The 17,097-nt window shown below is 33.8% G+C and overlaps 2 long non-coding RNA genes across 2 annotated transcripts; both read right to left on the reverse strand.

The window, feature by feature from the left end:
- Positions 1 to 206: 206 nt before the first annotated feature.
- On the reverse strand, positions 207 to 7,677 carry LOC124638304. The gene is made up of 2 exons (XR_006985351.1): positions 7,436 to 7,677; positions 207 to 681 (listed from the first exon to the last, which is right to left on the reverse strand). It is a non-coding gene; the product is annotated as an uncharacterized LOC124638304 (long non-coding RNA).
- A 4,958-nt stretch (positions 7,678 to 12,635) lies between these two features.
- On the reverse strand, positions 12,636 to 14,496 carry LOC124638528. The gene is made up of 2 exons (XR_006985367.1): positions 14,206 to 14,496; positions 12,636 to 13,860 (listed from the first exon to the last, which is right to left on the reverse strand). It is a non-coding gene; the product is annotated as an uncharacterized LOC124638528 (long non-coding RNA).
- Positions 14,497 to 17,097: the final 2,601 nt, after the last annotated feature.

Below are 17,097 nucleotides of genomic sequence, written 5' to 3' on the forward strand. Positions count from 1 at the left end.
CGCAAGGGTCACCATGCTGGACTGAAACGAAAACTAGGTTTACGCTGTACTTAGTAAGTAAATGGTTCAGTGTTACGGACAAAGATTATAAAACCACTAAACTGCGCATACAGTGCCCCGACCAGAGACTATAAAACCACATATACTTTATGGTGATGGATTTCAGGCTGCTGGCTGATCCAAATAATAATGTATTTCCTACATAATCCAGAACTATGTATAATAATCCAGTCCATTTACCAGCTATTATGAAACGTTTGTCCCATATCTGGAACGCTTCTAATGACGTCGATGACCATAAACAATAGTTAGTTGCGACACAATTAAGTAAATACCAAGTAAGTTCTATGCACCGAACATGGCAACTTGTTGCTCCGCATGAATGGAATACGCAGGTGTACAAACTAAGTACACTGGTGTTGTAAATGCCAATAATTATGTCCATAATAATCTGGGAACGTTAGAATATAATTTATACAGCATCTTCTAAGGCTTTTGTTAATAAAGATAAAATATACAGTTCTGTTATGTCAAAACCTTATTATAAAAAATTAAAGTTCGTCATCGTCGTGTCAGCCGCAAGACGCCACTGCTGGACAAAAGCCTCCAACAAGTTTCACCACTTTTCTCGATCTTCAGCAACCCGCATCCACTGCTTCCCAGCGACCATGGCCAGATTCCCTGCAAAAATGAAAAGTAGAATTAGTAAGTAAAAATTCAAATTCGAAATTATGATTTGATTTGAGCAGATTGATCATTGAGAAATAATAATTTTCCATTAAGCAGCGTTTAATTTGCTAAAAATATAAATAGTACCTAGTTTAATCTGCATTAGAGCAAATAGGATCTGTATCGGAGCAGACATATTACGATCAATTTTAGTATTGACCGGCTTTCAACTCAGCAAATTCAATACATTGTGACATTTGTTGGTTTAGGCGTGTCTGGTGGACAGTACATGAACCTATATTTACATAACAGCTATATAAACAGATAGATACAGCTGTAAACCAAATAAATAGATAAAATACCTTATCAGTTAACAATTATTTCTTCAGTTTTCCTGTAATATTTTGCGTGCTATCGTTTATCGGATCAATGTTAATATCTTAAGATCCGATTTTCGTGTTGTGGATTGCCGCCAAATGCTATCTTACACAGATAACTGTGGAATGGAAACATCCTTATATTTTTTATTACCAACTTACCTATACCTACCTAAAAATAAAAACACTATTGGAGGGTAAAGCCTCCTAACCAAAGGAAGATCTACAAAATATATTCTTGGAAGCACTACACATCCACAACAGCCACAACTAATTATGTAACAAAAAACATAACAAAACCTAAACCATTCTCCTACGCCTAAAAAAAACAATCAATTTGTCCTAGAGACTTAGCAAGATTTAAGAAACTGTTTGAAAACAACGCACATTCATAATTAGCATCCATAGCTGAGCAAAATAAAAACAAGATTTTCAAAACCAAAAAACATCCTCCTACGTCAAAAAAAAATCGATTTGTCCTAGAGGTCATACATACATTTTTTACATAAAACCTCTATCGTCCGAAGGTTATAGTTATAATACTGGCCACGTGACCGGATGCGGCGGAACGAGAGTGAATTCTCGTCCAGTTCTTCTGAGAACGCGGATGATTCACCGTCGTACGATTGTATTACTAGTGTGGAAATATGGATTTAATGAAGGTGTTCTTCGTTCCGAGAATTATACTTATATGTTTTTATGAATGGGACTATTTATTTATTGTATTTGTGGTGTGTAAGCTGTGGTTGTCTTTTGTTTTATGGTAGTAATACACAATTACCTACTTTTAAAAGAAAAAATCCCGCGATATAAAGTTTATGTCTATTTCCAAGTATTTCATCTGTAGAACTATAAATTCAATTCGTTTACCATAAAAGCGTGACAAATCAAATATAATATTAAAATTCCTTTTTTTTATATGTATCTAGATAAAACTATGTTATTGCATTACTTACTATAATTGTGTAAGTAGTTAAGCTTATTAATAAACTTTTAAATACTAGGCTTGCTGATAAGGCCTAATTCCGCATACGTAGTTAATGAGCTAGCAAATTATTTATTAACATCTACAAATAAGCCTGTGTTGTCTTTAATCACAATATCATAATTTTAATGTAAACACATTTGATAAGTTGTTTTTGTGCGAAAATATCGATATAGCTGGCGTTGAGTCATCGCAATTATTTTTAGTGTAAACACTGAGACACGTGTAACGGACCAGTTGTAGGCATTTATTTGCGATTCTATTCCGTTTGATAATATTTATATCCTATAGATAAACGTGCTAAAAGTGTGTTGAAAACAATCTAGAATCCTCAATGGTGGGTAGAGTCGGTAGATCATGGGTACAAAAAAAACATTGATGATAGCAGTTTTCGTGGTGACTACGTATTAATACTTACTGATACGTGGAACGTCTCAGAATTATCACAATAAATAAGCTAGGCGTAAGATACCAAGTAAGTAGTGTAAGAAAGAGAAAATCCCTCACAGTTTTGATTAGTAATGTACGTTTATTTACGCATGCAGTAAACCTGTATGACGTAGATATAAATCAAATATTTTACTAATTAGTGATTAGTTTGATCGTATTGTACGTATTAACTAAATCTACAATGAGTTTAGATACCTTATCTCAAGCCATAGAGTAGACCTCTTGATTAGCATAGACAAACTCTAAACTTGGAACAAACAAAAAAATAATTAAAGCTGTTATATTCATTCTAATCAGGATGCTAAAGATGATAATTGCTTGCACGTTTCGTAACTAGAATTTGTGGCGTTCTTAGCAGTTTCTTGTTTGTGAAGTCCATTGATGGATAGACAAAACATAGACGTAGCTGTCGTAAGCTGGAAGCGATATCAGAGAGCGTACCTTGCCTCTTTAAAACTAAAAAATATATCTCGAACATTCGAAATGCCAGCAAGTTTGTATTGAAACACAAAACGCATAAAGTCATTCAAGTCACATTTACGTTTTACGCCTTTTTTATTTTTTTACAATTCGAATGCTTTGACATTCGTACGAACGAGTCCATTCAACCTTTGAAAACCGTATTTTTTTCGGAGGACACCTATTTTGTAAGGATGATTCATCGGAAAAGGAGGTTGTATACAAAGCAGGTATCTCATCTATATTCTATACATCGTCTGCTTACCAGTCTAGGCAGAACGGGGTTGTTGGGCAAATTAGCGTGCGGTTGGTACTGTTTCGAAATTCGAATGCGCTGTTTGATAGACAAGACTGGCTTTATGCGAAACTACAAACCTCATTAGACCATTTAGGTAGGAAATAAACAGTTTTCCATCTATTTTTCGAAATGGCCCTGGAATGAATTTCCTACTTCGGAAAATTTGGCGAACTAGACTAGAATTTAATAGATAAGCACCATACTTGTAGCACTATCAACTTTTCCGGTATATCAGGAAAAAAAACACCAAAACAAAAAAAGCGTTTGTACATTTTCAAGTGTTATCCTTATCCACGAAACATTTTTAACTAAATGGTATTAGCATAAGTTTACTTGATTTCTTAATTGAAGATTTAATTAATAGAAGTATAGAAGCAGGTATCATATTACGGAACACGAACCATCATCTATCAATGCCCATCCTTCGTAACGTCATATTGTTAGTAGATATACATGAATCCGGAAGTATTGTGGCGAGGTTGTCTGTGAAAACAACTGGTGGTGGTGATGCAACACAGCCTCCCGCCTTGAATACTAACGTTTGTAAGTACTTGTCTATTTATATCCTTGCAACTGATTAATGGGCGGCGGTTATACCATTATATATAACAACTAGCTTCCGCCAGCGGCTTCGCCCGCGTGGTGTGTTGATAAAAAGTAGCCTATGTGTTAATCCAGGGTATAACCTATCTACATACCAAATTTCAATCAAATCGGTCCAGCCGTTTTTGCGTGATTGAATAACAAACATACATCCATACATTCTCACAAACTTTCACGTTTATAATATAAGTAGGAAGTAGGATATATGTTTGTTTGAGTGAAAAAAAAAACTGTTGAATTTGCTTTGTTTGGCATAAATTGAGATTAGATACCTAAATTAAAAAGTGAAGTCAAAAATTATTTTTAGGTTAAATTTTCTTTATTGCCTTTCACGGTAATCTTAATATTTCTGTGCTTTCTTTCATGTAAGTATATTACCAAACTGAATTTTTATTCATTTGTATGAAAACGCACCTTCAATGTAGGAAGCTATTTACGATACAAGTAAGCCACACATACCTACAACCCACGTTTAAATACAAAATAGGTACAAACATACCTTATGTATGTAAATATAAAGTTACTTATGTATAAAACATCACGTTTAGATAAATCTTGGCAGGCACGTCTCTCACGAGATCCTATGGTAATGAAACCGCATTTAGTTCTAAAAATACTTCAATCCTTTACATTAATCGTAGGAAGTAGATCCAACTCGATAGCATTGAAGATGATGATGATAGATGCTGCTAATTACAGCTTCCACGAGACCTTTTAAAGGCAGTGTTTTGTATTTAATTGCGTGTATTTATTAATATTTATACATAATCTACCTTATTGCATAAAAATATATAACTTTTATTAATGTTTTCAATGGGTTGGGTAAGCTTTATTCTGTCCTAGAGATAAACATTTACTTGTGTAAAGCTAAGCACTAAGCAGTTACTAAATTCAATGTTGTCATAATGATAATCATTAAATTTCGGCCCGACCAGAGATGACTAAATTTGTGCTACGTAATCTGGCTACGGCGTAGCAAAAGGGGATAATTATGATATGATTCTGACAGATCCTTGAAATGAACACGTACCTTGTCAAGTTCATACGATAACATAAAATGGAGACTTCTTTTTATGGTTGTGCTAGAAGTAGTTCTTTCGAGATGCGTCTGAAACCGTGAGAAACAGCAATGTTATATGGTTGAAAACGTACTGCAAATAGTCACCTTGTCTCGTTAAAGGTTAAAATTATTTATTGTTGCCTGAAAATATTCTCGTAGTCAAAACATTGTTAATCTCTTAACAAAATTGAGGTAGTAAATGTCTTCATCGCTAGAACAATTACTGCAAGTTTATTTCTGTCAAATGGGCACAAGACTGGAGGATAAATTATTAAGTAACTACAATGTACTTATTTTATGATTTTACTGCTCCCGTGACCAAGATTAATGCGGAGCAGTGTATGTACGATTTCACGTAAACAACATAACATATTATTACTTAAACAGTAATTGAAGTTGTGGAGATAAAAATACTCTTATTTATTTATTAATGTACCTACACAGTTTCACACATAACACAGACAAGAAGGAAAATAGTACCTACAAAAGGCACAGCTTATTTCATAAGAAATCTCTTCCAGCAGGCCCGTTATGGCTCTTACCTATTTTTTGCAAAATTAATTCATTAAAAATTAGATATTTGATGAGTTCGCCCAGAGTTTTAGGCTCTTGGTAACCGTGTCATCTTTGGATTCATGTAAAAACCCTTTGGTATTTTGGGATTGGAGATTGAACGTTCCGTATTCCTCTGTGTGGAACATTCTAGCAACTTACACTAAATAAAATCTTTAAGTGGTGTTTTGAGTACGTAAGCTTAAAGTAAGTACTGAAGTTTCAACGGACTATCTTAATATTCCATTACAATGGACTCTTTGTAAGTCTTTGTGAGACAGACAAAAAATGGCGCGTAGTAACGGCGGCCATGATGGTTAGTCAATTGCTTGATAAATATGTTTTTGTGCAGTTACAGTGTAAACATTATGTAACGTAATGCAAGTCTAATGTTTGGACTGTACTGATATTTTTGACCTATTCACCTTGAAAAACGACCCACTTTATTTAATTCAATTATTTTCATCGTATACTTTCTTTTATCAACCTGTAACTCATTCACTCATTTTATCATTGCTATCATAAAACTTTAGTTTCTCTACTGCAGAAACTACATGATTACTGATACTTCGTGGATGCGCTAACATACAATTACATATTTTGAAGATGCATAAAACCTTCGACCCAAAATTAATGTAGCGGCTATCAATTTGCTCAGCCACTTCGCCAATCGTGCTATATTAATTAAATCGACCTTCACACCACCGAAAAAATAGAGGCCATTTTACCATACTTACATTCAAAACTACTAATTACATTAGTCTCCTAAAACATGGCGGCTAGATCCAGATAACAATGTTATGAATTAGCAAATGTATACGTCGGATATTATAAATCAACTAAATACGCGAGGGAGCCCCTACAATGAGGTCAAACGTTACAAATTTCAATTTACACGACACCTAATTACTATTTACTATCCATATCTTCACTATGCCAAGCGATTTTCAACCTTATATCTAAAGCGATACAGCAAACATAAGAGCAGTGCGTAGTTAGTCAGAGTGTTGGTAAGTTTGTCCAGGTATAGCGTGAGTCATAGGCGTTCGAATTCAGAACACTATCTGTTATTAAATTATCTGTATCAACATAATAATTATGAATGTCTAATAATAGAATATCTTATCGTGATTAATGAGATATTAGTGTTGTTGTGAAGTTTTAGCCCGTCGTCACCCATACAGTGTTACATTGAGCAGTTAAATTTTGAGTAAGAGTAAGTAGAAGTAAGTACTCCCAAAAAACTTCTCCGAAAAACCTATAATTCCACAAAGAGTCTTTATTCAAGAAATCAAACAGGTCGTCAGTACCCAACGACTAGCGAGTCGAAAGACGAAAATAAAACCCGCTTTCCTTGTTTTAGTTATTCAGTGTTTCACAAATCTAACATTTGTTACGATAAAAAAACATATTATTCTTAATGCTTACCAAGAAAAACAAATAAAAAGAATAATAATACATTACGCAATTAATATTGATATTGAATACCTAATATTGAATAGTAATTAATATTGAATAATTCATTTTCATAACAACTTTGAACGAGTTGAAAGACCTGGTAATTTTGCGAGGAAAATTACTCAATGCAATACAAGATGCAAAAATAATTTTTTGATCACTTTATTGTATTGTATTACACAACACACACCCAATGTCGCATTGAAATTAACATTTTATTTGTGTAAAATCCATTCATACATTGTGTTCATACATGGAGGTAATATTTGCCTGAATCATATCGTATTTTATGAAATAAATACATACTAATTTTAAATCAGAATAGCATTATCTCAGGTTCAATTATGTACTTAATTTAAGAAAATTTTCAACATCAAACAACAGACGTGTCGGTTTACATAGGTAATAAAAGTAACTTTTGAAACTTTTAACGCATTTTGACCGAAGAAATTAAGTAGATAATATACTTACTGTCTGGATAAATCTAGAATAAAAAATAAAATCGCTTTCAGTAATATACTTACCTTTGCCTTCTAAATCTGTCAAATACTGCGCTGAAAACCCGATGTGAAAACCGCATCCAAATCCGTTCAAAAAAACGTGAGCTATATAATCGCAAAGAAATAGAAGTCAAACCGAGAACCTCCATATTTCAAGTCTGTTAAACTAAAAGTATTAAATAAAAGTAATTGATCACGAAGTAGTTTTTGCTTAAGCATAGCTGGGTATTTTCCCAGTGCAGATACATATATATAATTTCGTAGGCTCGGCTCGGCCGTGTTCCAATGGCCGCCGCCTTGACCCACTCGCAGCAGGACTCGCAGACAGCTGTCAATATTGCGTTTAATTTGTGTACCAGTGCTCTAATTGATTGTCAATTGCTTGGGAATGTATACCTAATTGCTTTTTTTGTTGAAAATTGTAAAAAAAATGTTGCCTTTCTATTTGTTTTTGCAGTTTTCGAGTGGAAAAATAATATCGATCTTTTCGTTTTTTATTGTATAAAGTCACAGAACATATTTATTCACTGTGTAGTTATTATTTTAGGATTTTTCAGGCTATATCAGTATTCAATTGTCGAACAAACAGAGGGATTTGTATCATCCAAGAGGCTTATTTTTCCATTTATATGAGAGTGGCACTCCCTCATAGGATTAAGCATTACCTAATTTCGTCGTAACACACCCTGACGTATAAAACGTAAGCTCCTTATTGACGTGTTTAAGTGGTAAACTACGAATTAATATAACACAAAGCTTACACTTTCCTTCGTAGATAGATTGATCCTCCTATGTTGACGAACTTTAACAAAATGATTAAGTTAACAATCTAAATTGTACATAACTGGGGCCCGATTCTCCTAATTTTACTTAAGCGCCATTCGATTCACGTTCGACTCGATTCGACTGAGATCCAATCCCGACTCGATTACGATTGAAGCGTATGTGGCATTCCGCTATTTTTTCTTAGAAATAAACGTTTTTATCCTTTTCTGTCATTCAATAATGAATCATTTTGTCTGCAAATGATTTACGATTGCAAAATGATTGTACAGCAAACTACCGTATAGACCAAAATCACCAAAAGAGCAGACCAATCGCACACCAATCAAATGTCAACCGAATACGATTGGTCTTTTATTAGTAGCAGAATGCCCGATATGGTTAAAACTGCTATTGCGATCATATTGCGATTCGATTTCTATTCGATTTTGACATTATTAACTTAGGAGAATCGGGCCCCTGGTTAATTTCTTTCTTAACAAAGAACAAAAAATAGATACTTTTAAAACTTAAATAAGACGTGTAAAGTTAATTTGAAACCGTACATCTGTTACAGATGTTATTCTTCACAACTTTGTGCCTACTTACTTGCCTGAGAACATTTATCATTCCGCATCACAAATATTATTTACAACTATTACGTAATAATGATGCAACAATTATTGAGTTAATAATCCAATTTATTTATAGGAAAAAACAAACCTACATCCATAAATACAACTTCTGTCAAATTCAGACACAAAATAATATGAATTGAAAACCGTTGAGTTCAGATAGGAAGCAAAATGTTTGATAAATGGCTATAATTTTCGATTAACAAATTAATTCGCCATATCTTACTGGCTTTACGATTTTGTACCATATGTTCTAAAGCATAAGACACATATGAGTATAATTTCTCTTAAATCAAGGCTGTCATAAGAACAAGAGATTGTGCAATGCGGACCGACTACCCGGAATGGGGTCATTTCCGAACTAAGCTTAAGTATTGGACTTTCAACTTTAACGTGTAGACATAAGGTGTTATTTCAGATGTCAGTTATACAGGTCTAGATCAAATACTGGTTTGCAAAAGTTTGACCAGACGTTATAGGATAGGAGCGGTTCGTAAGTTGCGTTTTGCTACTAATTGCATACAAGTTTGAACCACTTTGAACTGCATCAAACTAGTGTTCTATTAAATAGTTTTGTAAAAATTAGGTAAGTAACGTACGCTGTTCTTACAACATATTACATCAGAATAGGTGCTTACTTTTCTCTACCAGTTCGCCGCGAACGCGAACGATACTTATTTCAAGTTCGTAGACGACGCAAATTAAACAATTGAATATGGCTCCCTACTTGATTTAAATGGACAAATCGCCTGACAATGAAAGCAAGAGAAAGAGGCATACAAGACCAAAAACAGCTACTTGAGAAAGAGTTACAAAAATTTCCTTGGAATTCAATTCAATTCAATTCAATTCAATGTATTTATTTGTGAGCATAGGTATACAGATAGGTCTTAAAATTAAACATGTTAGAGCTCTATGTTCTACCAAATGGAATTGGTGTACAAATAATTTTAATCCTATTGAGTTTATATAAAATCATAGTGTTTCTATTTTATCATTTAGAAATATTTCAACTGAGTAATATGCCTTATCTATTAGAAATGTACTTAATCTACGTTTAAAAATACTAATATTCTGTTCAGTTCTTATACTTTTTGGAAGTTTGTTATAAATTTTTGGAGCCATTGCAAAAATACTGTTTTTATAAAATGTAGTCTTAGACCTTATTACATGTAACTGATCACAACGACGTTGACTGGTTACTTGGTCAAATTTATTTAAATTATTTTTTACAAACATGCTTGTTTCGTAAATGTATAGTGAGGGCATTGTTAATATTTTTAAATTCTTAAAATGCATGTAGCAACTGTCGGTAGATTTTAGATTCCAGATAGCTCTAATGCACCTTTTTTGACACTTGAACACCATTTCTTTACCCGTTGCGTTTCCCCAAAACATAATTCCGTACCTCAACGTCGACGCTACTAAACCGTGATACGCCATTAATACTGTTTTTCGGTTTGCCGTTTTATTTAACATATGCAGAGCATAAGAGTATTGGTTTAGTTTATTGCATACTTTGTCTATATGTATATTCCATTTTAGCGTATTTTCTATATTTAGTCCTAAAAACTTAGTAACATTAGTCTCATTAATAATTTTGTCATTGTAATCTCCCTTCAATATTCGAACACAGTTAGACCCAGAACAGGAACAGGTAGCATAATTCAAAAACGGCATAATTCAAAGCTTTATCCTCAAAAAACCCAAAGAATTCAAAGCATATAACATCTTAGAAGTTTTCTTTAAAGTGACAAATGAAAAGATGACGGAATCATTTGTTTTGAGTTCCGATTGACCGATAGCACCGCGGATGTGCCAAATCCCCCCAACGAGTGCCAAAACACGCTGGCGCATAGATATTTACGTTAATCTGAATAATATAGCAAAAATAGTAGCGTGCTAATCAATATAAATAAATGTTATGTCAATGTTCGTAATGCACGCGATGGGAGATGAGAAAATGCAGCTTTCTTTTCAATAGAATCTGACCTCTTTCGACTCTCGAATCAAATACTTAGGAACAATCTTCTAATATCCCTTATTTCTTACTATTTATTTAGACTGATTCCCATTCCCATTTGATTGACCAAAAAGCAATAATAATATTCAAAAATCGTTCCACCTAATTGAGGTGATAGAAAACTAGAATCTTGAATTAGCTGACAGGCTGCTAACGAATCTAATCCAAGTTGCAGTTATTGATGCTTCGGCTTAATTGGTATTTGAAATTACTGATGAGTCACCAGGGTGCGCCGGAAGATCATTTGTCTATATAAGGATATCGTTTCTTGTTTTAGAAGCTATTAAAGCAGACCCATAATGAATGATTCTCCTGTACCAAAATTACGATTGACTTCTAAAATCTCAAGATACTGACTTATTCTCTTACTGATCCTTTATATAACTTTGTTTGCCCTCAAACTGTTGGTTAGATCATCGTCACAGCCAAGCCGTGATTAACATGAGCTAAGACCTGACTCACAGATTATAAATTACAAGTAGCGTTAATGTCAAAACGGTTCCAGCAAGTGCACTTTAGTTGTTCATTCAGATTTATATAGTAGTCTCGAGAATTAGAGAAACCTATTTACCAATTTATTGTATCACACAGATTCGGTTTGACAAATAAATAAGCTGCAATACAGGATTGTAATCCAATCTTGCACTTACTCAATACGCAATAGACACAATACTTTCTCAACACAAAAAAATAAAATAACTTTAAAATAAATAAGTGAGTATAAAAGACGAGCATGTACAAAATTCAGTCGTCCTAGTACTCATCCGCAACGCTGTCATCAAGTAACATGCTCAGAAGACTGGCCGCTTTGCCACATTTATGGCAATTCTGAATCTATGGCAAACGAATAGGCCAAGCCTGTGGTCACACGAAGTATCGACTTGTCCCCTCGCTTTAATCTTGCACATTAACCAACCTTCATGTCTAGTCCTTACTATAGTTCGGCCATTCAGAGAATGCGTTCCTGACACGTCGCGATTGAACTGACGACGTAACTACATTCATTGATTATTGATATAATAATGTTGTTTTAATGCTCCTCAATTGTTAAAACGGTAAACAACCAGCAAAAATATTTTTATCGTAACTGCAACGCCATTGCAAAGTTACGTCGTCAGTTCAATCGCGACGTGTCAGGAACGCATTCTCTGAATGGCCGAACTATAACAACAACTTTGCACAAAAAATAAGGAGCTTAAGCTTGCCTATCTCTTAAACTATATGCCTAAAGATCTTCACGATAACACGATAATCACCAGGATCTCGATACATGCCGATTGCATACGATGTTATCAGTAAATTGTGGATACTGGCACATTGCTGGCTAAGCCTACGGACCTGATAACGTGGCTATCTGATATAGGCTACCAGCCGGTCGTACGATACTTCAAAACCTTCTAGACAGATTTGATTAAGATAAGTAGTTCTAAACTTCTAAGGCTGAATCGCGGAAATGTTACTGCTTCCAGAAATAGATAAAGAATGTTATAAAATGTGTATTTTTCTATAAAGATATTTTCTGTTATGGGTGTTTCGCGTAGTTCGTGCAAATTCTGTGATATTTAGAAATTTCAAATTATTGTCAAATAACTTTGTTTTTTTTTCTAATATCGTCAAAATATAGGTAATCCTTCAACTTTGTGTAGTTTCTACCTTCCTTTGATAGAAAACAATGGAATTACAATTATGTTAACTTTTCGGAGTGAGATGGTAATGAGAACTTCAACGATGGTAATGATTTTGTTTAGTTTCCAGAGGAAAATCGAGAAGTTAAGGTTATGAAAATGAAAAAAATCGACTGATATAAACTTGGATAAGAAAGATTTATTTTTATATTCAATAAACTAAATAAAGAAATTAAAATTAGACTTCTAAATGATCGGATACTTATGATAAGGGTATTTTTCTTGTCTTTTTTAATTTTTTACTTATTTTTCTACACAATAATCATAATCTTTGAGAATAATGAGACAAAAATCAGAAGCTTTTATTTTTTTTCTATAAGCTAAGAATCAGTATAATATGGAAAAGCGTTAGGGCCAGGTGGAATACGAGTGAAAGTGTGGAAGGTATTAAAGATGGATGGATGGAAATGGCTGACTTTATTCTTCAATAAGTGTTTGCAAGAGGAAACAATACCAGACGAGTGGTGCAATAGTTTTTTAAGAACAAGGGTGAATCTGAGTGTTGGCCACTGAAAAAGGGGGATGAGAAGACAGTACATGTAGCAGAAATGAGAAAGTTGAGATGGATGTGTGGTGTGACAAGAATTGATATAAAGTGAGGAATGGTTACATTAGAGGAAGTCTGAAAGTAGCGCCAGTTACAGAAAAGATGAGAAGTAAGAAGGTTGTCATGGTATGGGCATTTAATGAGGAGAGATGATACGCATGCAACAAAGTATGTGCTAGGTATAAATGTAGATGGATGGAGAAGAAGAGGAGGACCTAAGAAAAGATGGATAAATCGTCTGACAGATGACACAAAAAAGCAGAAGACATATTGCGCCGACTCCAAATAAAATTGGGAATAGGGCAAGATAACCTAAGAATCAGACTACAAAACTAAAATTAGACTTCTCGCAATGTAATTATATACTTTTAAAAAAAGATTTCGAAAATATGATATCAAAAACGAATGAATTAAAATAACTCAAAGTATTAGAAAATATGTTCATCGGAATCATCATCACAAAAATTTTGAATTTCTCTCTTTGCGTATACTCCTTCTACATTTTCTTTGGTATCATGCTCTGGTTCGCTATTGGACATGATAAATTTCCCTAAATCGGTCTGAAAATTTTTGTCAACGGGTTCCTTTATATCAACATAAAATTTTCTGTTTTCCCAATCAGTCACATTAATATCAGATAATTTTTTGACTTTCGGTGACTGCGGCCCTTTCGAACACTGATCTTCTTTATACTTTTCAGGACCTGCCTTAATTGCTGCATATTTTTTTTTTCTTTTGAAGTCTATCGTGCTCTCGTTTGTGTTTAGTTTTTCTCGGCATTCTTAATTCTTGGTCCTCTGCGAAAATAAATACCTTACACGTAAGTAGATTCACAAGTTTATCAAAAGTAATTTATAACGTAATTAAAATTACTTATAATTATATTAAAAACAAAAATTAAGCACAAATTGCAATTAAAGTATTTATAGATTCTAAATACCATCGTTTTAATCTCATTACCATCGCTAAAAAAAACGAGGGTAAACGAAGGTGGTGAGGAAGAAGGTAATGAGGTTTCAATCCTTTTTTCAATTTATCTCATAGGATATCAAACTTACGGAAATCTTAAATACTTTAGTAATCGAAGGTTATTATTAGAATCTATAATTAGTAACATAATAAACTAAGTCATAAATACTTACTTAATTATGGCAACGATAGGAGAGAGAACAATTCAAGAATAATCACCTCCTGCGCAACTTTACACGAACATATTTTATTATCACAAGCATGCGTGCACCTGCTGAGACGTTTACTGGCCGACTGAGGGATGTGCGCGGGGTGTGTTGTCGGTGTATCAACGTTAAGGGCAATACGCAGAGTATAATTCATAGATCCGTCCAACCCGATGGTAATGACAAAAAAAAAATGAGAAACATTTATGAAATAAAAAAAATATAAAATTGCGGAGCTAGCTTTGTTTATGTAGATGAAAAAGTTGTACTTTTTAATGTTGTTTTTTAGTACGGTTACTTATTCATAATTAATAATGATACTTTTGAATAAAATACAAGTATATCTAGGACGATAGCATATGGACACCGAAGGAAATGAGAATTAATTATGTTTTTAATTTATATTTTGTTAATTAGGTTACTTTCATCAGTAAATATTACATGCATAGAAGCCTAACTTTATAACTTTTGATTTCCTGTATAAAAAACATAGGTATTCAGTTAGTAAATTAAGCTTTTTAGGCTGGACGCGTAATATGCACGAAAAAAAAGAATCACCCTTATCTTGCTAACACCTGGTAGTAAGACTGTGTTGTAGTTTTGTGATTGGTGCGGGTCTGATCTCATATCGGACAATGTTATTGGTTTTCACTTGCTATAAACAACATAAAACAAACAAGCTATATTATTAATGCGACATTGCATAAATCGACTTCATCAATATTTTTGAGGATAGACACTCGTATACTCGCCCGATACTGACATTTGATATGACCCACATCGATTAATGGATTCATTTTGTTTGAACTCAAATATAAAAAAAACCTTTTCCAGAACATTTTCAGCTATTTTCCTTAATATTTACTAAGAACCCTTATGCAAGTGATGCTAATATTTCACAATACTGTTTCCTATGAATCGTAAACTTCAATAGAATCAGATAATGTTATACTTTCCAGAACTTTGTCGGTATCGGAACTGTCTAATCATGAAATCGATATTATTCTGACGCATTTTATGACATGGTCAAAGCATCGGAAGAAAGATAAATTCACAAGTAAAAACATGAATTTGCAACAAACAAATCAACGCACCTGATAAAAGAGTTGATCCTTTAATTGCTTACAATTTAGGATAACCATTGACGATATTCCAACAGGTATCAGGCAAAATGCAGGCATGTCCTTTTGGGAATACAATTAGATTTACTTATTCGTCATTTTATTTTATCTTGTTGTTGTTATTCTGCCTTTAACTAATAGGTAAACATTGTCAATACAATTCAAAGAATTTCATTAATTTAAATATTCCGGTTACCTACTTATCTGCTTGTCATGACTATGAAATGCTAAATCATGTTTGTTCGCGCATTCCTCAAATATTTCGTCAAGGAAGATAAAAATCTGATCTAAAATGATCCAAAGACATTGCAACAAGCAATTGTATCCAAATCTAGGATACTTATTATTCAAGAATTTTGCTTGATGATGAATGAGTTTCAGTAGGCAACAATGTATCTTAATTTTGAAAGTAACGGGCATTTTTAGAGAGATATTGTTATGATATTAAACATTTTCTTTCCATCTCCTTTTACAGTGGTTTCATCATCATCATCATCATCTCAGCCATAGGACGTCCACTGCTGAACATAGGCCTCCCCCTTTGATCTCCACAGATACCTGTTGGAAGCGACCTGCATCCAGCGTCTTCCGGCGACCTTTATAAGGTCGTCTGTCCACCTCGTTGGTGGACGTCCTACGCTGCGCTTGCTAGTCCGTGGTCTCCACTCCAGCACTGGTTTACGTGAGCACAAACTGGCTCGGAGAAAGTAGCCGAGCCGTGCCTGCAGTTTCCATAGAGGCGACTTCGCCCACAAATCCTTGACAAGCTCGCATACTTGGCTCTGCAGTTTATAGCTTTGTTTGTTTGTCCGTTTTCCTTATAGCTACAGCAGCGGGTTTATGTTTCATCTTGTATTATTTAGTTTGTAATTGACATGTACTTCATGGGTTATCAGTATCACACTAGTAGTCGATTGTTAGTATGTGTGTGTGTTTAAGTTTTTTTTCTTCTCCAGGTGCAAACGAAACACTTCGGAATAACAAATAATTTCGGAATAACAAATTCTTTTTATCTGGGTGCGGGAAGATTCTGTAGGAAGCAGATGAAAGTGCTGGAGGAAGCTAGTGTAGAGCACCTATATAAATATTCGGCCAATGGAGTTTAATAACACTATGAGTATAAACTTTTCAAATATGTCAGATTTTAGCGCCGATTCCAGCCTTCCTCTGGACAAAGGTCTTTACAATGTTATTTCTTACGAAGAGGTCATGCGTAATAAGCTGATAAGCTAATGACGACGGTGGGCGTGGACAGAAACGAGTTTTTGCAATAACTATAGCCATAAAGTTATATACGGTTTATCACCGTTTTGATATTATTATGTCTTTTCATATGATCGATGACTTCATAGTAGTTGCACTGTTGATGTATAAAGAATGATAAATGAAAAAGTTTGCATGTGTTACCTATTATTTTATCTGATTACACGAGTTCGTTCACCCCTTAGAATAAGTATAGAACAAAATGTACCTATCTCTTTTTATGAAATTATATTCTCTTTTCCTAGAAAGTTCTAAAAACCAATCAAGAAATTCATTTTTGCATCAGAAATAACTGTGTTAGAATATTTTCAAACGTCGTTGTTGCATAATGTATTAAGTGACCTCAAAAGTTAAATCTACAAAATAGGTAATTGTTTATGAGGAAGAATTATACTACGGGTAATAGACAATCTAACCTGTACTTGTGGAGAATAATAACTGTCCTTAATTTGTCTATTGTTTGTCCTTCCAACTG

Source organism: Helicoverpa zea, chromosome 17 (genome assembly GCF_022581195.2).
Source record: "Helicoverpa zea isolate HzStark_Cry1AcR chromosome 17, ilHelZeax1.1, whole genome shotgun sequence".
NCBI lineage: Eukaryota > Metazoa > Arthropoda > Insecta > Lepidoptera > Noctuidae > Helicoverpa > Helicoverpa zea.